We start from the raw sequence: 20,381 nt of genomic DNA on the forward strand, positions 1-20,381 counted from the left end.
ATGGAGAAACGTAACAGGACATGCCTCCAGGGATTGAACACTCACTGTGTGTGTCCTTCAGAACCACACTCTAACCAGCCAACTAATCTCCATACCTTATACTGGCAATGTACATGAACAGTGTGATGTATGCATAGTTCTATGGTATTTGATACCAACATGATGAATGTAATATTCGATGACATTTCAGTCTAACATATACTGCTATTTTATATCAGTGTGATTTAGGTGCTGTTTTTCAGCATTTTTCAATCTGTGTGATTTATTCATTGTCGAGAGTGTGGTGCTGGAAAAGCACAGCAGGTCAGACAGCATCGAGAAGCAGGAAAATCGATGTTTTGGGCATAAGCCCTTCATCAGAATCTGCAGTCCTCATTTTCTCCAGCAACTGCAGTCCTCAGTTTCTCCTGACGTATTCATTGTTTCATACCATTTCAAACTGGTGTGATGTATATGCTGTTTCACTGTATTTTTGTTGTGTGTAAAATATAGATGGTGATCTATGTCAATGTGATGTATACACTTTTTCTACTCATTTATATTGGTGTGATATATTTACATTTTATAGAATTTCCTATCAGTATGTTGTATAAATGTTTCCCCAGTAGTTTCTCTTCGTCTGATGTAAGTTGTTATATTTGATCTTGTTTGTCCTTCAAGGTGAAGATGTCCATGTCCATTACTGGGCTTGTTTGAGGTACTGGTGGGTAAGTACCCAGGCCAATCTGTGCCTGAGGCAAATATGACTGGATATCCAAGGTGACTGAGATTCAGATAAGTTGCTGCCTCAAGGTTTCATCAACCTCGTGCTTTTCCTCTGCCGCTGCTTCCGAAGGAGGTCCCAGTATGATTCTGAGTGACTTGAGCTTTAAACGAAACACCTCAGCGAAGCTTTCAAAGTCTTCTTGCAACGCTTCCTCAAAGTCCCTTGAGAGTACACCTCCACACCCAGGCTCTCTGCAGAGGGATTCACTTCGGCACATGTCTTTCAAATATTCTGGCTCCATGACCAGCCCAACTCAGTCGTGACGGTTTGAATACCAGACATACCACCTCAGGTGAACAGCAGAGTGCCTGGTATTTAGTCCTGCCACCTGATCAATGGGTAGCTCAAATGGAAGTGGCATGATGCAGGTAAACAGTGCAGGTTGTCGGTGAGTCCAGCAGAGAGGACTTGTAGATTTTCATGACTTGGAGGTGCTGGTGTTGGACTTGGGTAGACAAAATTTAAAATCACACAAAACACCAGGTTACAGTTCAACAGGTTTATTTGAGAGCTTCCAACTAAACCTGTTGGACTATGTACTGGTGTTTTGTGTGATTTTTTATTTTGTAAGCTTTCAGTTAGCTAGCTAGACTTCTTTCTCTTTGTACTGAAATCAAAGTTACCCGAAGGCTACTCTTAATTTGCTAACTCTTGCATCCCCTCTCATCATCAATCTTGACAGCCGAAGTAGTGTGCTATCAATATAAATCATATTTGCTGACAGGTTCTGACCACAAACTGAAATCTTAGCCTCAAGGTAGGACTTTCCTGGAGGAAACAGGTATATTACTCCAGTTTGCTGTCAGTGCAGTGTATTTATGGTTTTACACGATTTGATCGTTGTGATACATGCAATATTTTGCAGTTATCTGTATCAGTGTGATGTATTCAATGTGTTTTATGATATTCTATGGTGGTATAATGTACAAATTTTTAACGTTGTTGAAATTGATCTAATGTTCATGTCTTTCACATTAACTTGATTTAGATATTGTTTTGTGGTATTTTGTAAGTGTCAGTTATGCACAGTTTTATGGTATTTTATATCAGAGGGATGTATTTGCATTTTCACACATTTGGTGAGATGTAGACACAGGCTTATTGTTCTATTGTAAACATAGCTTTAGGATATTTGATGCAGGAGTGGTATATACACTGGTTTAGGGAATTTCATATCAGTGTGAAGTATATATTCAGAAGTCAGATGACACCAGGTTATAGTCTAAAGGTTGATTTGAAATCATAAGCTTTCAGAGAGCTGATCCTTCATCAGGCTTCCTCACCTGATTAAGGAGCAGTCTTCGAAAGCTTGTGACTTCAAACAAACGTTTTGGACTATAACCTGGTGATGTGTGACTTCTGGCTTTGTCCACCCCCCCAATCCAACACCAGCATCTCCACATAGAGTCATAGAGTCATAGAGATGTACAGCACAGAAACAGACCCTTCGGTCCAACCCATCCATGTCGACCAGGTATTCTAAACTAATCTAGTCCCATTTGCCAGCACTTGGCTCATATCCCTCTAAATTCTTCCTATTCATGTACCCATCCAGGTGCCTTTTAGATATTGTAATTGTCGCAGCCTCCACCCCTTCCTCTGGTAGCTCATTTCATGCACCACCCTCTGTGTGAAAATGTTGCCCCTTAGGTCCCTTTTTAAATCTTTCTCCTCTCACCCTAAACCTATGCCCTCTAGTTTTGGACTCCCCCACCCTAGGGAAAAGACCTTGTCTATTCACCTTATCCATGCCCCTCATGATTTTATAAACCTCTATAAGGTCACCCCTCAGCCTCCGACGCTCCAGGGAAAACAGCCCCAGCCTGTTCAGCCTCTCCCTCTAACTCAAACCCTCCAACCCTGGCAACATCCTTGTAAATCTTTTCTGAACAGCATGAAGTATGCATTGATTTATGTTTTTTTCAGCATGATGTACTGCTCTTACATTGTTTTTACATCTGTGTGATATATTATGCTGTTCTTTTTTATTGCTCTGATGTATTTTCTGCATTATTTTCATTTTATTACTTTGATGTTTTTACTGTTTTATGCTAATTATGTCATTGTGTGCATTCTATGATTTGTGCTGTCCTTTATCAGTGTCTTTACGCTGCTGTACAGCACAACATACAGGTCTGACAGTTTTATGTCCCTGTGATGTCAACAATGGTTTGCAGTCTTTTATAGCGATATGATTAATAAACAGGTTTATGATTTGATTGGTGCCAAGTAGTTTATGTTTCACACTGTTTGATGTCAGTATGATACACACTGCTTTGAGGTCTGTTATATATTAGTGTGATGTAAACACTGTTTAGGCATTTTATGTCTGTGATGTTTTGTGGTATTCCATATCATTCAGTAGTTTTGCAGCTATTTATTTCAGTGTGATTTATAAGCTATTTTATAGCATGTACATGTCAGTATCATCCATACAATTTTGTAATATCTTGTATCAATGCAATTAACATGGCATAAAAACAGATAATTCAGCTGATCCAGTCTGTATCAGTTTTATGCACCACCTACATTTACCATCATACTATTGATTGTCTTTTCTCTCAAATGCTTGTCCAGCTTTTAATTTAATACATCTGTACTTTTCTCAGTCACATTCACATCGACAGCACTCTGCAGGTAAAGAAGTTTCTCCTGCTTACACCGTCAGATGTCTGGGCGATGATCATATGTTGACAGCCTCTAGTTATCCTGTTCACCACAAGAGGGAACATTCTCTCTGTATCCACTCTCAAAAACCTTTCTTCATTTTAAAGATCCCTATTAGGTTGTCCCATAGCTTTCATTTTTTTCAAGAGAAAGGTAACAAAGGCTAGCGATCCGTTCCTGATCTGTATACCCAGATATTGCTGCCATTACCTTTGTAAATTAACTCTGCATCCTGTCTAGTGCCTCTGTATCTAAATTACATTATGGTGACTAGAACTGCAAGTGTTGTCTAACCCTGGCTCCACCCAGATTCAACTAGGAGAAAGTGAGGACTGCAGATGCTGGAGATCAGATCTTAAAAATGTGTGGCTGGAAAAGCGCAGCAGGTCAGGCAGCATAAATTCTTCAGGATTCTAGAAGAAGGGCATATGCCCGAAATGTCGATTCTCCTGTTCCTTTGATGCTGCCTGACCTGCTGCGCTTTTCCAGCAACACATTTTTAAGCTCCACACAGATTCAGCAGAACTTCTATCCTTTTCAAAATTCCCATCTGGAACAGAGCCTTTGTTCTTAACACCATAAGATAAAGGAGTAGAAGTAGACCATTCGACCCTGTGAGTCCGCTCCACTATTCAATAACATAAAGTATTACCAGAGCCACTTGCAAATTGGCAAAGAGAGAAGATCAGGAAAGTAAACCCATGGCTAAAGGAGTGATGTTGGAAAGAGGGGTTCCATTTTGTGGGGAATTGGCATCAGTATTGGGACAGAAGACAGCAGACTCCACCTGAACCAATCTGGGACCAGGATCCCAGTGGAAAGGTTACATAGTGGTCACAAGGGCTTCAAAGGGGTGGGGAGGGGAAGGGCTCGGGAGAGTTATTAAAGTTTCCAGTACAAGTAATAGGACATAAGAGTATGGAAAGGGTCAGGAATCGAACTTTGGGCACAGCAGATGGGGGTATCTATGAGAAGGGTGTTGTACTTAAATACATGCAGTATATGAAACAAGGACAATGAGCTTTGTAGCACAGACTGAAATTGGCAGGTACAATGTTGTGAGTATCACAGAGAGATGTGGCTGCAAGGGGATCAGGGCTAGGAATGAGATATCCAAGGATACACATCCTATTGAAAGGACAGGCAGATGGGCAGAGGTGTGAGTTACTTCATTAGTAAGAAATGAAATTAAATCAATAGCGAGAAGCAGTATAGAGTCATAAAGTATAGAATCTGAGTGTGTAGAGGTGGGAAATATTAAAGACCTGATGCGAGTTATGTGCAGGCCTCCTCGCAGTACCAGGATGTGGGGAAGAAAATAAATCAGGAGATAGAAAAGGCATGTAAGAAAGGCAATATAACAATAATTATGGAGAACTCTAATATGCGAGTGGGCTGGGACAATCAGGTTGGGTAGCAGATTCCAAGAAAAGGAATTTGTGGAATGATTCCGAGATGGTTTTCTTAGATCGCATTGTGTTGTGCTAGGAGGCCTGTACATAAGGTAGAGCTCATGAAAGAACAGGCAATTCTGGATTTGGTGATGTGTAATGAGGCAAGCTTGAATAGGGAGCTGAAGGTAATGGAACCCCTAGGCGGCAGTGACCATAATATGGTAGAATTCATCCTGCAGTTTGGTGGGAAGAAGCTGGAATCTGATGTAACCATAACTGAGTAAACGTGACTGCAAAGGTATGAGGGAGGAGCTGGCCAGAGTTGATTGGAAGGGGAGCCGAGCGGGGAAGACCGCGGAATAGCAATGGCAGGAGTTTCTGGGGATAAGTCAGGGGGCATAGCAGAAATTCTTCCCAAGGAAGAAGCAGCCTACGGAGGGGAGGGTGAGGCAACTAGGACTGACAATGGAAGTCAGGGACTGACAATGGAAGTCAGGGACAGCATAAAAGCAAAAGAAAAACAATTACAATGTAGTGGAGATTAGTGGGAAGACAAAGGATTGGGAAACCTTTAAAAACCAGGAGTGGACAATGGAAAAAATACATAAGGCGAGAAAGGAAAATATGAGGACAGTTAGTAATAGCTAGTAATGTAAAAGAAGATAGCAAGAGTTTTTTTTAGATACATTAAAGGTAAGAGAGAGGCAAGGGTGGACACTGGATCACTGGAAAATGAGGTGAGAGAAGCAGGAACAGGGAACAAAGACATGGCATAGGAGTTGAATAGGTATTTTGCATCAGTTTTCCCAGTAGCATACCAGAGTCAGGAGAGTCAGGGGACGGAGGAGAATGTAGTGGACATCACAAAGGAGAAGGTGTGGGGAAGCTGAAAAGTCTGAAAGTAGATTAATCACTTGGACTTGATGGACTACACCCCAGGTGTTCTGAAGGAGCTATCTGAAGAGATTGTGGAAACACTGGTGGGTGATCTTTCCAAAATCACTGGAGTCAGGAAGAGTTCCAGAGGACTGCAAATGGTTAATGTAACCCCCTTCTGTTTAAGAAGTGAGGGAGGAAGAAGATAGGAAATTATAGGATGATCAGCCTTATCTCACTCATTGATAAGATTTTAGATTCTCTTTCTCAACCCCCTCCCTTGACTGAGGTGTGTGACCCTCAAGTTAAACCACTATCAGTTATCTCTGTCTAATGACAGAGCAGCCCAGTAAGAGTATGGTGACTTTCATTTACCCTATATCCCTTTGTAGAGTATTTATGCCATCTTCATGACTTGCCTTTCAACATAGTTTATAGTGTTATCTGCAAACTTCGATATAGCACATTCACTTTCCCCATCCAAGACATTAATAATTGTTGCCTCCGCACTAATCCTCTAGTAATTCTAGTAGTTGCAGGTTGCAATCCTGAAAATAACTTCTTAATTCAAATCTCTATTTGAATTTGGTTTATTTGGCATACTTCTTGTCATTATCCTCAATGCATCTATCTCAAAACTCATCTGGTGATCCAATGTCTTGCCTACATGTTCCAGCAAATACAGAAGTAAACTAATTAGTTAATATTTCTGCCATTATACTATTGTCATCTGAAGTTTTATCCTGTCTATCTTTTAATTCGAGTCCACATTTTCACATTTTTTGTTGCTGTACCCGTAATATATTTGATTCTTTTGTTTTAAGTTTCTGCATGGTTTAATTTCATAGTTCGTCTTGACCTTCATAATTAATTTTTGACTTCTCTCCTAATCTTATTTTATTTCTCTCATATTGGGTTGAGAAACATATAGACTGATCAAATGGTGGAGCAGACTCAATGGACTGAACAGCCTAATCTGGCTCTTGTATCACATGGTCTGCTTATGCTTTTTCCCCCGAAATTTGTCTTATCTTTCAGTGCAGTATATTTTCCCTCACTCTGCTAATAACTGTGTGAAATGTGATTTGACATAGCTTTACATTGCTGTTTACAAATACAGTTCCCCATTTTATTTTCTCAATATAAGTCTCTGCCCCTCAAATTGGGCTTTTTTATCATTATGCTTATGTCCTTCTCTATCATCTTCAAGTGTACTTGTTATGGTCATAATTAACTAGATGCTCCCTTAATTTTACTTCATGTATCTGCTCTACTCTTTCTACCAGTGTGTATGTGACAGTATTTTATATTAATGCGACAAATACGCTTTTATGACATTTTTGTATCAGTGAGATCTGTACAAAGTTCTACAATATTCTATGCCGTTGTAATGCATACACCACTAGGTGGTATTTTGACTACTTTGATGGCATGATGGAAATGGTTCCATGGTATTCTAATTACACTGATATATACATGGGGGAGTTGGTTGGTTGGACAGCTGTTTTGTAATACAGAGTGGCACCATCGCAGTGTATTCAATTCCCACACTGACTGAGGTTACAATGAAGGTTCCTGCGTTCTCTATCTAACCCCTTCACCTGATGTGTAGTGACCCACAGGTTAAACAATCCACCATGCATCTCTCTTCACTGAACGTAAGACATGAAATGAAGGAATGATTTCATAAGCATGGCTATGTTAGGTTGTTGTCTGACTATGCTGTGAGTCACCTCTCCTGATTTTGATACCAGATAATAGTAAGGGGAACTTTGTAGGGTCAGCAGGGCTGCATTATTTTATTTCCAGTTCAGGTGGTCAATCCAATTTCATTTCTTTTTTTTAGAATTCCTAGCATGGCTAGGACATTTCAGAGGGCAGCTAAGAGTCCACCACATTGCTGTGGGTCCAAAGTCACACATATAGGCCAGATATGGGTAAAGATGACAGATTTTCTTTTGTAAAAGGAATTAGTGAACCAGATAGATTGTTCCTGCTAATCCTGGTGGATTTAATTCTGGAATTTTAAAAATTATTGAATTCAAATTCCATTATCTGCCATGGTTGTATTTAAACCCAGATCCATGGAACCAACCATGGGACTCTTTATTTCTTGTGTGGCAATAATACCACTATACCATCCCATCCCCTTCTGTATCAGTGTGATATAGACATGGTTTCATGAAATTCTATACCTGTGTGATTTATATAATGCCATATGATTTTTTTTCACATCAGTGCGATATATAATCGTTTAATGGAATGTTATATCTCTTTGAAATATTCATTGTTTTTCTGGTATTTTATGTCAATTTTATGCAGCTTTTATACCAATGTGATGTATATAGTGCTTTATGGCATTTTATATCAGTGTGATTTACAGGCTGCTTTGTTTATATTATTGCACGGTGTTTTATGATATTTTGTAAAATTAACATGTGTTTGTTGTTTATGGTATTTTAAGGCAGTGTGACTCTACAACGTTGCATGACATTTCATTTTTCTTTGATGTATATGCAGTTTGATTGTGTTACATACAATATAGCAGTGAGATTAGTCTACAGGTTTAACTTTATTGCTGTAATGTGTACTCTTTCATGGTATTTTGTGTTGGTGTGACCTGTGGATAATTTTAATAAACTTGTTCCAACATGCGATGGGATATTGTCTGGAGCATGTGGAACTTGCATCTGGGCTCCTAGCCGAAAGGTAGGACATTACCAGTATGCTACAAGAGCTATCTTGATATGCTGCTGCATGGTATTAATATCAATGTGCTGTATGCACTATTTTCCAGGTCTCTTAGCTGCTCATTTCAATGAAATGAGAGATAGAATAATTCTGTGCTAAGTGCAAATATCATGCAACCATTAGTCGGCTACAGTTTCAAATGCAAACTAGATCTGTCTATGACGCATTTGTTTGAAACTGCAATCTTCCTGCATTTACTTGCAGTGAGAACTGGCTTCAGAAGCTACATTGTATTATTCAGATCCAAAGTGGGGGTCTGTCTCATGCATTTGAAATAAAAATCATCACCTTCTAAAATAACATGTAGCCCCATCATGATAACACTCCTGGTGGGACCACTGATACCAATCATCACTCCAAACATTCAAAACTAAAGCAAGAGGGAAATTTATCTCACCTGCAAAAAATATGATGGGTTAGTTTTTCGTCAGCCTTTTAGATTGAGCTCCGTATTCTTGCTTCCACAGTGAGTTTACACTCTGTCTGCTGAGAGTAATGAACTCTGGTTGTCATCTCTCTACTGCTGAGCTTGAAATGTCCAGTAATGAGTCACGTAATCATGTTTCTACCATGCATCATTCCATTTCTTCAGGAAGTGTGGTGTGCCTTGCAAAGTATGTGAAAACCCCTGCAACTGAGGCGGTTTCAAGGGATGGGAAGAAAGGAGTGGTGTACTTACTTTTTATACATTTGAACACTGTCCAACTGCACGGATTCATTAGAAGAAAACAACATGTTTGAACTTGAGGCTATAATGGAGAAACACTGGGAGGGATTAACAGCATGTTATATATTCCAAAGGGCTGTCAGATTAACAACGTTCATAAGGAGCACCATATCACTGAGAGGGAAGTGAAATTATTTACTGAAAGTGTCACTATTGATGACTCATTTTGAGAAGGCCTGAGAAATATAGGGAAAAAGCAACAATAACAGTAGATTGATGATTCACTGTAATATATTCATTTTATAAAGTATAAGTGGCTGAGAAGGAATAAAATTCAACACAGAGCACACTTAGCTAAGAAGTAATAAGCACCAGAGCAGAAGGGGCAGTTCAGGACTTAGAGTCATAGAGTCACAGAGATATACAGCACAGAAACAGACCCTTCAGTCCAACTCGTCCATGCTGACCAGATATCTCAACTCAATCTAGTCCCACCTGCCAGCACCTAACCCATATCCCTCCAAACCCTTCCTATTCCTATTCCCATCCAGCTGCCTTTAAAATGTTGCAATCGTACTCACCTCCATCACTTCCTCTGACAGCTCATTCCATACAAGGACCACCCTCTGTGTGAAAATGTTGCCTCATAGGTCCCTTTTATATCATTCCCCTCTCATCCCAAACTTATGCTCTCTGGCTCTGGACTCCCCCACCCGAGGGAACAGATTTTGTCTATTTATCATATCCACGGCCCTCATGATTTTATAAACCTCGATAAGATCATCCATCAATCTCCGACACTCCAGGGAAAACAGCCCTAGCCTATTCAACCTCTCCCTATAGCACAAATCCTCCAACCCTGGCAAAATCCTTGTATATCTTTTCTGAACCCTTTCAGGGTTCACAACATCCTTCCAATATGAAGGAGATCAGCATTGCGCACAAAATTTCAAAAGTAGTCTAACAATGTCCTGTACAGCCGCAACATGACCTCCCAACACCTGTACTCAATACTCTGACCAATAAACGAAAGCATACCAAGCACCTTCTTCACTATCCTATCTACCTGCGACTCCGCTTTCAAGGAGCTATGAACCTGCACTCCAAGGTCTTTTTGTTCAGCAACACTCCCTAGGACCTTACTATTAACTGTATAAGTCCTGCTAAGATTTACTTTCCCAAAATGCAGCACCACATATTTATCTGAATTAAACTCCATCTGCCACTTCTCAGCCCATTGGCCCATCTGATCAAGATCCCATTGTAATCTGAGGTAGCCTTCTTCTGTGTAAACTATACCTCCAATTTTGGTGTCATCTGCAAACTTACTAACTATACCTCTTATGCTCACATCCAAATCATTTATATAAATGACGAAAAGTAGTGGACTCAGCACTGATCCTTGTGGCATTCCACTGGTCACAGGCCTCCAAGCTAGTTCTGTATCCAAGTGGCTAGTTCTCCCTGTATTCCATGAGATCTAACCTTGCTAACCAGTCTCCCATGGCAAACCTTGTCAAATGCCTTACTGAAGTCCATATAGATCACGTCCACCACTCTGCCCTCATCAATCCTCTTTGTTACTTCTTCAAAAAACTCAATCAAGTTTGTGAGATATAATTTCCCACACACAAAGCCATGATGACCATCCCTAATCAGTTCTTGCCTTTCCAAATACATGTACAACCTGTCCCTCAGGATTCCCTCCAACAACTTGCCCACCAGCAACGTCAGGCTCACTGGTCTATAGTTCCCTGGCTTGTCCTTACCACCCTTCTTAAACATCACATTAGCCAACCTCCAGTCTTCCGGCACCTCACCTGTGACTATTGATCATACAAATATCTCAGTAAGAGGCCCATCAATCACTTCTCTAGCTTCCCACAGAATTCTAGGGTACACCTGATTGGTCCTGGGGATTTATCCACTTTTATGCGTTTCAAGGCATCCAGCACTTCCTCCTCTGTAATATGAACATCTACTTCCCTACGTTCTATATCTTCATGTCCTTTTCCACAGTAAATACTGATGCAAAATACTTGTTTTGTATTTCCCCCATCTCCTGCCATTCCACACAAAGGCCGCCTTGCTGATCTTTGAGGGGCCCTATTTTCTCCTAGTTACCCTTTTGTCCTTAATGTATTTATAAAAACCCTTTGATTCTCCTTAACTCTATTTGCCAAAGCTATCTCATGTCCCCTTTTTGCCCTCCTGATTTCTCTCTTAGATATACTCCTACTACCTTTATACTCGTGTAAGGATTTCTTGGTTTTATAGAATCTGAGCAGTTGGAAGGGGTAGCAGTAGAGAACAGTGATCATAATTCAACTAGATTTAGCACTTATGTGGAAAATGATAGACACAGACTGAGAGTAAACGTTTTATATTTGGGAAATGCTAGATTTACTGAATGGGGAGATTTGATTTGGACAAAAGGGGAATGTTGAAAGAAAAACTACTCAAGGTGATGAATGTCAGAGCAACGGCAAAAGCAAAAGTGAATTCCCAACAAGGAGAAGGTTGGGACTCACAGAGCTAGGTCTTCCTGGATGACGCAGAACATGCATATTAGGAGAAGCCAAAAATAAGAGGAAGATTATGTCAAATATCAAAAGCTCAATAGTGCAAAATAAAAAGGCTGGAGGAGAGTAGCAAATGTAGAGATGATATTACAAAGCAAGTTCGGAAAGTCAGAGAAGGCGTGAAAAGTCTTGGCAAGTAAAACCAAGGCAAACCCAAAGACATGTTTGAAACACATAAAGAACACTGAGGAAAGGGTAGGATTTATTCAACATCAAAAAGTTAAAAGGTGGAAATTGTGGGCATGGTTTTTTACTAAATACTGTTTACCTAAAGACAGATGAAGCAGACGTTGTAATTAAGCAGGCAAAATATTTGAAATATTTGACTGGGATAAATCCAAAAAGAGAGGATATCAAAGAGTGAAGCATCCTTGAGAATGGATGCATCCTCAAAGTAGGATGAAATATATTCCAGCCTGTTGAGGCAGAACAAGGGGAAAAATGGTGGAATCTCTGACCATCAATTTCTAATGCTGTCTGACTACAGGCATGGTGCTGGAGGACTGCTAGAGTTGACATATGCCTCAGGCTGAGGGGGTAAAGATGGACAACTTCAGACTTGGCTGGGAACGTGAGGATGTATGAAGCCTGTGGAGTTGACGGGGTGGGCTAATGTTTCAAGGGTTCACCAAAATGATGAGACAGAGCCTGAATGCATTGTCTGAGGAACGGCTGCTAGTGCCTTCCAACATCCACTAAATCACAAGTGCACAATGGAAATGATAATGCATGCAACCACACCCAGAGTGGGTGGGTAAATGCTGCCATCTGTGAGGGAGAGGCATCCACATTATAGCTGGGTGGGGCCCTTCAAAGGGCAACAGCAGGAGTCGGAGACCCAGACAGTGAAGACAAAATAAACTCAGCATTTGTCTTAGCCTTGGGCAATAGGGTTTCTTTCCGGACTGGAGGCCTCTGGGCAGTGGTGTTCTGCAACAATGGGTGCTGGGTCCACTTTCGTTTGTTATTCATATAAAAGATTTTGATGAGAATTTAGGAAGTATTGTTAGTAAGTTTGCAGATGACATCAAAATTAGTGGCATAGTGGACAGTGGAGAAGGTTGTTGAAGACTACAAAGGAATTTTGATCAATTGGGCTAATGGGCTAAGGAGTGGCAGACGGAGTTTAATTTGGCTAAATGCAAGGTGTTCCATGATCATAACAATCTACAGATAATGTTACTTTACCGGCCAAAGTCGAAAATATGAGGAAGCTTATGCTCTAATGTTATTAAAACACCAGTTTGAATACAACTAATGCAATGTCTGGTTCTGGTCTGTGCATTATACAAAGGGACGGTACCTAAGAATGTTATCAGGGCCTGAGATAGTTCCCTCAGCAGAGAGGTGGATAAAGACGTGAAGTAAACAGTGGAAGAATTAGAGAGAACCTGAGTATTTTTTTGACACTGAGGTTGGTGGAGGTCTGGAACCCATTTCCTGACAGGGTTACAGAGGCAAAAGCCCTCATCACAATTTTAAAAAGCAGTTAATATGCATCCAACGTACAGAGCTACAGACCAAGATCAATATGGGATTAGACCAGCTAGCTTTTTTTCAAACTCTCACAGACATGATGGGCTGAATGGCCTCCTTCTGTGCTGTAACTCTTTCTGTGATACCACGTTTCTGTCATAAACCTCCCCTCCTGGAATCAGTGAGTGGATCATCTGCCTTCATTAATACCCTCCTCATTTAAATTTCAATCTCCTTCACTCGGTTTCTGTAGTGGGTGCCTGATCCACAATGATGGACTTTCATCTGGTGGTAAGTTGAAAATCAATCCCATTTTGAGTTAATGTTATTTGGTGAGGACAAGGGGTGTTGACTGACCTGTGCAATTTCACAATTGCTGGTGTTTTGAGGTAACATTTGATAGCATCCCATGAGTTACATTTATTGAGTTTTTTTTACCACAACTCTTTCGAATTAGCAACATTTTTGTCCTTGACTCCAAAGGTTGTGTGTTCAAGTCCCACTCCAAATGTGAGCATCTCTCTATGAGCTGACACCCAGTCTTTCTGTCAGATCTAATGTTAAAGTGAAGCCCACAGCGATGGACATGAGATTTCATGACACTGTTTCAGAAAACATTCTTTTTGGTTCCAGAAAATATTTATCCCTCAACCACTATCACATCCTGATGAAGGGCTTTTGCCTGAAACGTCGATTTTACTGCTCCTCGGATGCTGCCTGAACTGCTGTGCTCTTCCAGCACCACTAATCCACTATCACATCTGGTCATTATAACATTGCTGTTGGTGAAATCTTCCTTTGAACTAACTCCCCGCTGTGTTTCTGTGATGTAGCAATGACTAAACTTCAAAAGTACTTTATTGTTTCTAAACAGCTTTTAGATATCCTGCAGTTTGTGAAAGTCAGCCAGTGCATTGATTATTGGATTTAGGAGGTCATGTTGCGGCTGCACAAGACATTGGTTCTGGAAATAATGCGATCAATTCTCATCTTTCTGCTATAGGAAGGATGTTGCAAAACTTGAAAGGGTGCAGAAATGATTTACAAGGATGTTGCTGGGATTGGAGGGTTTGAGCTAGAGGGACAGACTGAATAGGCTGGGGCTATTTTCACAGCTGAGGGGTGATCTTATTAAGGTTTATAAAATCATGAGGGGCATGGATAGAGTGAATAGCTAAGGTCTTCTTCCCAGGCTGGGCAAGTCCAAAAGGCACCTCAGGGTCAAAGTTTTCATGTTGAGGATGATGGTGGAGGCAGGTACAATAACAGCATTTAAAAGGCATCAGGATGAGTATATGAATAGGAAGGGTTTAGAGGGGCATGGGCCAATGGCTGGCAAATGGAACTAGATTAATTTCGGATATCTGGTCAGCATGGATGAGTTGCACCAAAGAGGCTGCTTCCGTGCTGTGTGACTCTACGACTTTATTTGAGATACCAAAGAACTAAAGACAAAATGAGGAAACATTATTTTATGCAGTGTGTTACAATGATGCTCAATGCACTGTCCAAAAGTGTAATAGAAACAGAGAGTTGATAGCAACATTCAAAAGGGAATTGGATAAATACATATGGGGGACATATTTACAAGGTTATGGGGAAACAGCAGTGTTGGGATCAATTGGATAGCCCTACTGAACGCCTACCTAGGTATAATGAGGCCAAATGGTTGCCTTCTGTACTGTATTATTTTGATGTTTCACAAGAAAGATTTCTTTGTGATACTACGTACTTCAGCAAGCCTTTCTTTCTCATACTGACTTCCCCCACATCCAACAGTATGTTATAAGACAAAAAAATTACGATTTGCTTCCCATATTCTAACAGAGTGCTACCCAAGACCAGCCAATCCACAAATGGGTAAAACAATGCAAGCCAGATTCAGTCTTAGTTAATCTTCATCTCATACTGTCCTGCTTTGTGACTGGGAAAGTGCACCAACATACTAACCAAAAGTAGATTCCCACCTGTACATTTTTGGCAGCTGTTCTGAGTTAAGTTACCCACATCAATTTTCACAAAGAATGTAGATCACACACAGATCACACAATCAGGCAACTTTAAACAAGTAAAATCAGTAGTACTAAAACAATTATTCCTCTGCTAATGATAATGTAACTTTATACTGTAATACTCATTCTAACGTTAGCCATCATTGTATTGTCTCGTTACTTTTGAGCATAGCTTTAGCCATAGAGTAAACATCATTTAAAGAAGAAATGTAATAATTTGAAGTGTCGCATAACCATCAATTTTCTATCAAGGGAATATACTCTTACATTTTCTGGTGCCTCACACCTAGGTCTCAAACTATCTGCAGAACTGATGAAATTCTAACTTCTCACAGTCACTCACCCCTACAGACAGATTGTTGAGGTGTTAAGAAAACAGTCTTGTGCCTATCTGAAGGGATATTTTACACCATTCTGCAATGTGATATTTATAACAGATGAACCAGTTCAAACCTTGAGGAGTCGGAAGTTTGCTCAATGCTGACATTTACAACTCAGACCTGTGAACTACCGCCAAAATTATAAATTTGTTTCTGATGATCGCCCAGTTTTCCCAATGATGTCTATGCTCGGTTCCATGTAGAAGGGAGGTCAGCAGCCTTGTCTATCGCTAATGTTAACATTGACCCAGGAGGTGGCAATAAAGATTCAGTTTTGCCCAATTTAAAAATAATTTTGTTCCCTCATCTTTGGATCTCCTCACAACAGAGAGCAGACGGGCAACTTTGTTCCTGGTCTCTGTCGAGGGAGCAGATGGACAAGCTCATTTCATGTTTCTGCCAAGAGAGGCAGATGGAAGAGTTCCTTCCTCTTGTCTGAATTAATAGGCTGCTTGGAGGTAGTGACTGGGACTTCCCATGTGAAAAGCCACAGGCAGTAATCCAAGTTTATCCACTGTTTACCCAACTAACAGCAACAACAACATTCACTTACACAACATCTCTAACATGGTAAAATACTGAGATACTAAAACCAAAATGAGGAAACATTATTTTACACAATGATCTGTAATTGCCCAAAAGCATAGTAGAAACAGTCAATAATAATATTCAAAAGGAAATTGAATTAATACTTAAGGGGAGTATGTTTACAAAGCCATGGGGAGAGAGCAGAGTGTTGCAGCCAATTGAATAGCTCTACCTGAAAGCCAGCACTGATAAGACAGGGACAAATGGTTGCCTTCTGTGCTGTATTAATTTGATGTTTCACCAGGAAGATTTCTTTATGATATTACTGAGTAGCAGCTTAAGGAAACCCAGAAGAAAATGTCTCATTCTAAATCACACAATAACCAGGCACAAGGGTGTCTCCTCAGTTGACTAGAAATTGACTTTCGACAAACATACAAACAAACAGGCAAAAAAAATGTTCAATTTACCTCCTAATTAAAAAAAGGCTTCTTCATTGATAGTTAGAACTTACTCCAAGTGAAAATGAAATGACTTTCTATTCAGATTCTGGAGCAGCTAATCTTTAAGCAGTCTGCACTTTGGCCTTTTACTTTACAAATAGGTCTCTAATGTGCTATTATAAAATTCTCAGAGTTCATGGACTTCAACCGTAATTCGAACAACATTCCAAAGCACCACATTTGTCTGATTATCATACTTGATACAGTGTGTGCTGCTCTACCTATTTATGTTTAACCAGAGCTGTGTGATCACATTGACTGCTTGGCATGTGATACCTTGGCTTACTTATTGTCCTATCTAACGAGGAAGAATTATTTCAAGTCACTGTACCTTTATAATTACTCTCTCAAAACTCTGTTAATTACTGAGAAAAGAAAACAATTTTTCTGAACTCTGCTTCATAACTGTGACCTCTTGTTCCTTGGAATTTATTCAACCATTGCTGATTGACTCAATTATCCTTCTATACTTGGATGGTTAGAACCACAGGCAACCTGATGAATTTACACATTTACTACCAGATGTAAGACAACCTACAATGAGAGATTGACTGTCTATTAGATGCCAAGCCTGTTATCCTTTTATATTTCAGTCAACGTAAAAGAAGAGGAAGGTTTTCATATTAACGGGAAGACTAGATTTCTTTGGAAGATGGTTTCTTATGAAAAGCAACTTGCTCCAAGAATTTCTCATGTGATGAAGCTGCCTGGGTCATTAATAACAGAAAATCAAGGGGTAGACAAGAAGTTTACTGCATGGAACATCACTTTTAAGTTGACTCGAGGAATTCAGCAGAATTTAACAGAGATACTTTGCGCTAGCTAAACAGGTTTAAAACCCTTGAAAAATAAAGGATTCCAGTAACAATGAGTTAAATTTCTGGGACAGTAAAGCTGAGAAGAAAGGGAGAGGCTGAGAATACTCCTTGGCGACACTCCAGAGTTAAAGACCATTAGAACTGACCCAAACAAAAACAGAGAAATTCAGCTGGTCTAACAGCATCGGTGGAGAGAGAAACAGAGTTAAGGTTTCAGGTCCAGTCACCCTTCTTCACAGCTGAGTTCTGACGCAGCTGGCTATGCTTAATATGTTAGCAACACCGATTTAAATGGTGAATCCATAACCATGGAATGGTTGACTTGAAGGGACAATCTCACTGCAAGTAAGCTGAAGGCCCAAGAAATATCAAGCCTTATCCAAATCTTTGGAACAATATTCAACTAAGTGGTTAACCTCCCAATTTATTTAGGGATCTGACAGAGTCACGTTTGGGATACAAGTCAAATAGATGCGAAAGGAAATATGAATTAAGAAGTTTGAATTAGAGTAGAAGTAATTGTCTTCACTTCGTTTTGACTATCTTCAATGGAGCTAGTTAAAGTAGAATCTGGCTGTTAATGCTCATGTTCTCTGAGCAGTTAAAATTCTTTGGGTTTTAACAGTAATCACTGTGGCTTCATTATTTTAATAAACAGTTGGATTATCGTATTTCAAAAAAGAAATCATTAAAACTTTACTGCTTGATTGAGATCATCACCCCTGTAATCCTCTGATATTTTGTTTGTGATTATCATATGCCTTTATTTTACTTTAGTAAGCTTTGATTACAGTGTCCCTTGTGTCTGTATCCATATCGTTTAAATGAATAGAAAACAGGATAGCACTGTTTCCAGGACCATACCACCCACTTCCTATCAATATGAAAAAAGTTCATTGGCTTTTTTCAGCCCAAGCCATCTCTCTGCTTATCCAAGCACATTCTTCTTCTGTCAGATATATTTCTTTTTATTACATCTTTTTAACTTGGCATTTCATCAGGCACCTTCTAAAAATTCATATCTACAACTTTTATTATACCATATACATGCATTAGATTTTCTCAAAGAGTTCAGTGATGTTCACCCAGTATAATCTCCTCCAAACCAGCCAACCTTCTCTGTGTGCAGACATTTCTTTCCTTATCATGGACCCTAGAATTTGGCCTAACTGCCCAATAGATTTCCTGCTTGACCTCTTTCCCCCTTGTTGAATGTTTGTCACATCCCAGACCTTGTGCATCTTTCCATTTTACTCCCTCTCCTGTTCCTCTAGGTTTTTGCTCCAATATTTCCTCTTTAGTTTCCTCTGCTATCAACTCCACTTTCTTCCTATCTCCTCTGATCACAGCTTTGCTCTCTCCTCTGCTGTCATGTCTGTTTTTGTAATCTGCTATCTCCTCTTCAGCCCAAAGTATTGTTCACGTGGGACATTTTGATGTAGTGACAGTGAAGCAACAGTGATATTGTTCCAAGTCAGATGGTGTCAGACTTGGAGGGTTAGAGGAGCACTTGCAGACAGCAGTATTCCCTTGCATTTGATGCCTTTGTGCTTGGAGGTGATAAAGATGGCAGGTTGAAGGAGCTCGAGTGAGTGACAGCAATGCATCTTGTAAATGGTACACACTGCTTCCATTCTACATTGGTGTTGAAGGGAGTCAGTGTTGTGGGTGATAGTTGGGGTGTAAATCAAATAAGCTGCTTTGTCCTGGATGGTATTGAACTTCTTGAGTTTGATGGAGCTGTACTCATTGAGGCAAATGGAGTATTCCGTCACACTCCTGACTGTGCCTTGGAGTTGCTGGTCAGAATTTCAGGAGTCAGGAAATAAGTTACCTGTTGCAAAACTCCCAGGATCTCATCTGCTCTTGCCGTCACAGTATTTATTTAGTTAGTCCAGTACACTTTCTGGCCAATGGTGACCCCCAGGATATTGATAGTGGGACATTCATGATGGTAATACCAGTGAATGTCAAGGTGAGATGGTTAGATTCTCTTTTGTTGGAAATGGACACTGCCTGACTTGTGTGCAGCATGAATGTTAATTTCCATTTAATAGCCAAAGTCTGAACATTGTCCAGGTCTTGCTCTGTGTGGGTACAGATACATGGATGAGGTACTGAACACTGTAATCATGGCGGTGGACGAGGAGGCTTCAGCAGGAGCTCATCCGTCCATCCATTTCTTTCTCTTTTTCTCTCTCTTGGCATTTCTTCTCTTCTTCTCTTCACTCCTGACCTCAGCATGGACCCAGCGAGGTTTCCTCTCAGGTTGACCCAGCCAGTGACAGTTCCTTGGCCCGGTGTGGTGGTATTTTGGCCCCATATCTCTGCCCAGCATGGCGGTATCTCAGCCCTGGATGGCGGCGGTGTCTTGGGTCGATCTCTTGGCTCAGCGTGGCAGTATCTCAGCCTGGAATGGTGGCGGTATCTCGGCCCGGCATGGTGGCTGTGTCTTGGGTCAGTCTCTTGGCTCAGTGTGGCGGGGTATCTCAGCATGTCAGTCGTTCCAACCTTGGGGGATGTTCCAGAGGCAGCAGAAGGGGATGAGGTAGGCGGCAACTTCAGCAGCCGCATTGATGGCATCGTGGCTCAATGCAGGATGAGTGAGCAGTGAGGGAGCTCCCCTGAATCTGCGGTGGTGAGAGCAGGCAGCTGAAGTCTCCCAGAGAGGGTGCTAAGCAGAGGACTCATCAAAGACTGTTGAACTTTTAACTATATTCCTTTATTTTTCTGGTTTGTATTAAAGAGGAGGACTTTAACATTAACTATTAACTTATTTCTTTATTTTTCTACTTATCCTATGAAGATAATGCTTAATGTTTTTTAAAAACCGAAAAAAATTGCAAGTGCTGTAAGTCAGAAATTGGTGGCAAAGCTCAGCAAGTCAGGCAGCATCTGTGGAGAGAAATCAGAGGAAGGGTCACTTAACCCAAAACCATTAACTCCAATTTTGCTTAACTT

At 40.5% G+C, this 20,381-nt stretch overlaps 1 protein-coding gene across 3 annotated transcripts in view; it reads right to left on the bottom strand.

The window, feature by feature from the left end:
- Positions 1-16,657, bottom strand: part of LOC122558510 (Golgi-associated kinase 1A-like) — a 34,085-nt gene extending 17,428 nt beyond the window's left edge. Inside the window, exons 1-2 of one of the 3 annotated variants that reach the window (XM_043707177.1) lie at positions 16,570-16,657; positions 8,852-9,088 (exon numbers count right to left, since the gene is read on the bottom strand). The gene's annotated coding sequence lies outside the window, so the exon portion shown is untranslated. Of the gene's footprint in view, positions 1-8,851; positions 9,204-16,569 lie in introns of all 3 variants that reach the window. The other 2 variants (XM_043707178.1, XM_043707180.1) reach the window with 2 other exon arrangements.
- Positions 16,658-20,381: the final 3,724 nt, after the last annotated feature.

This window comes from Chiloscyllium plagiosum, chromosome 17 (genome assembly GCF_004010195.1).
Source record: "Chiloscyllium plagiosum isolate BGI_BamShark_2017 chromosome 17, ASM401019v2, whole genome shotgun sequence".
In the NCBI taxonomy this organism is placed as follows: domain Eukaryota; kingdom Metazoa; phylum Chordata; class Chondrichthyes; order Orectolobiformes; family Hemiscylliidae; genus Chiloscyllium; species Chiloscyllium plagiosum.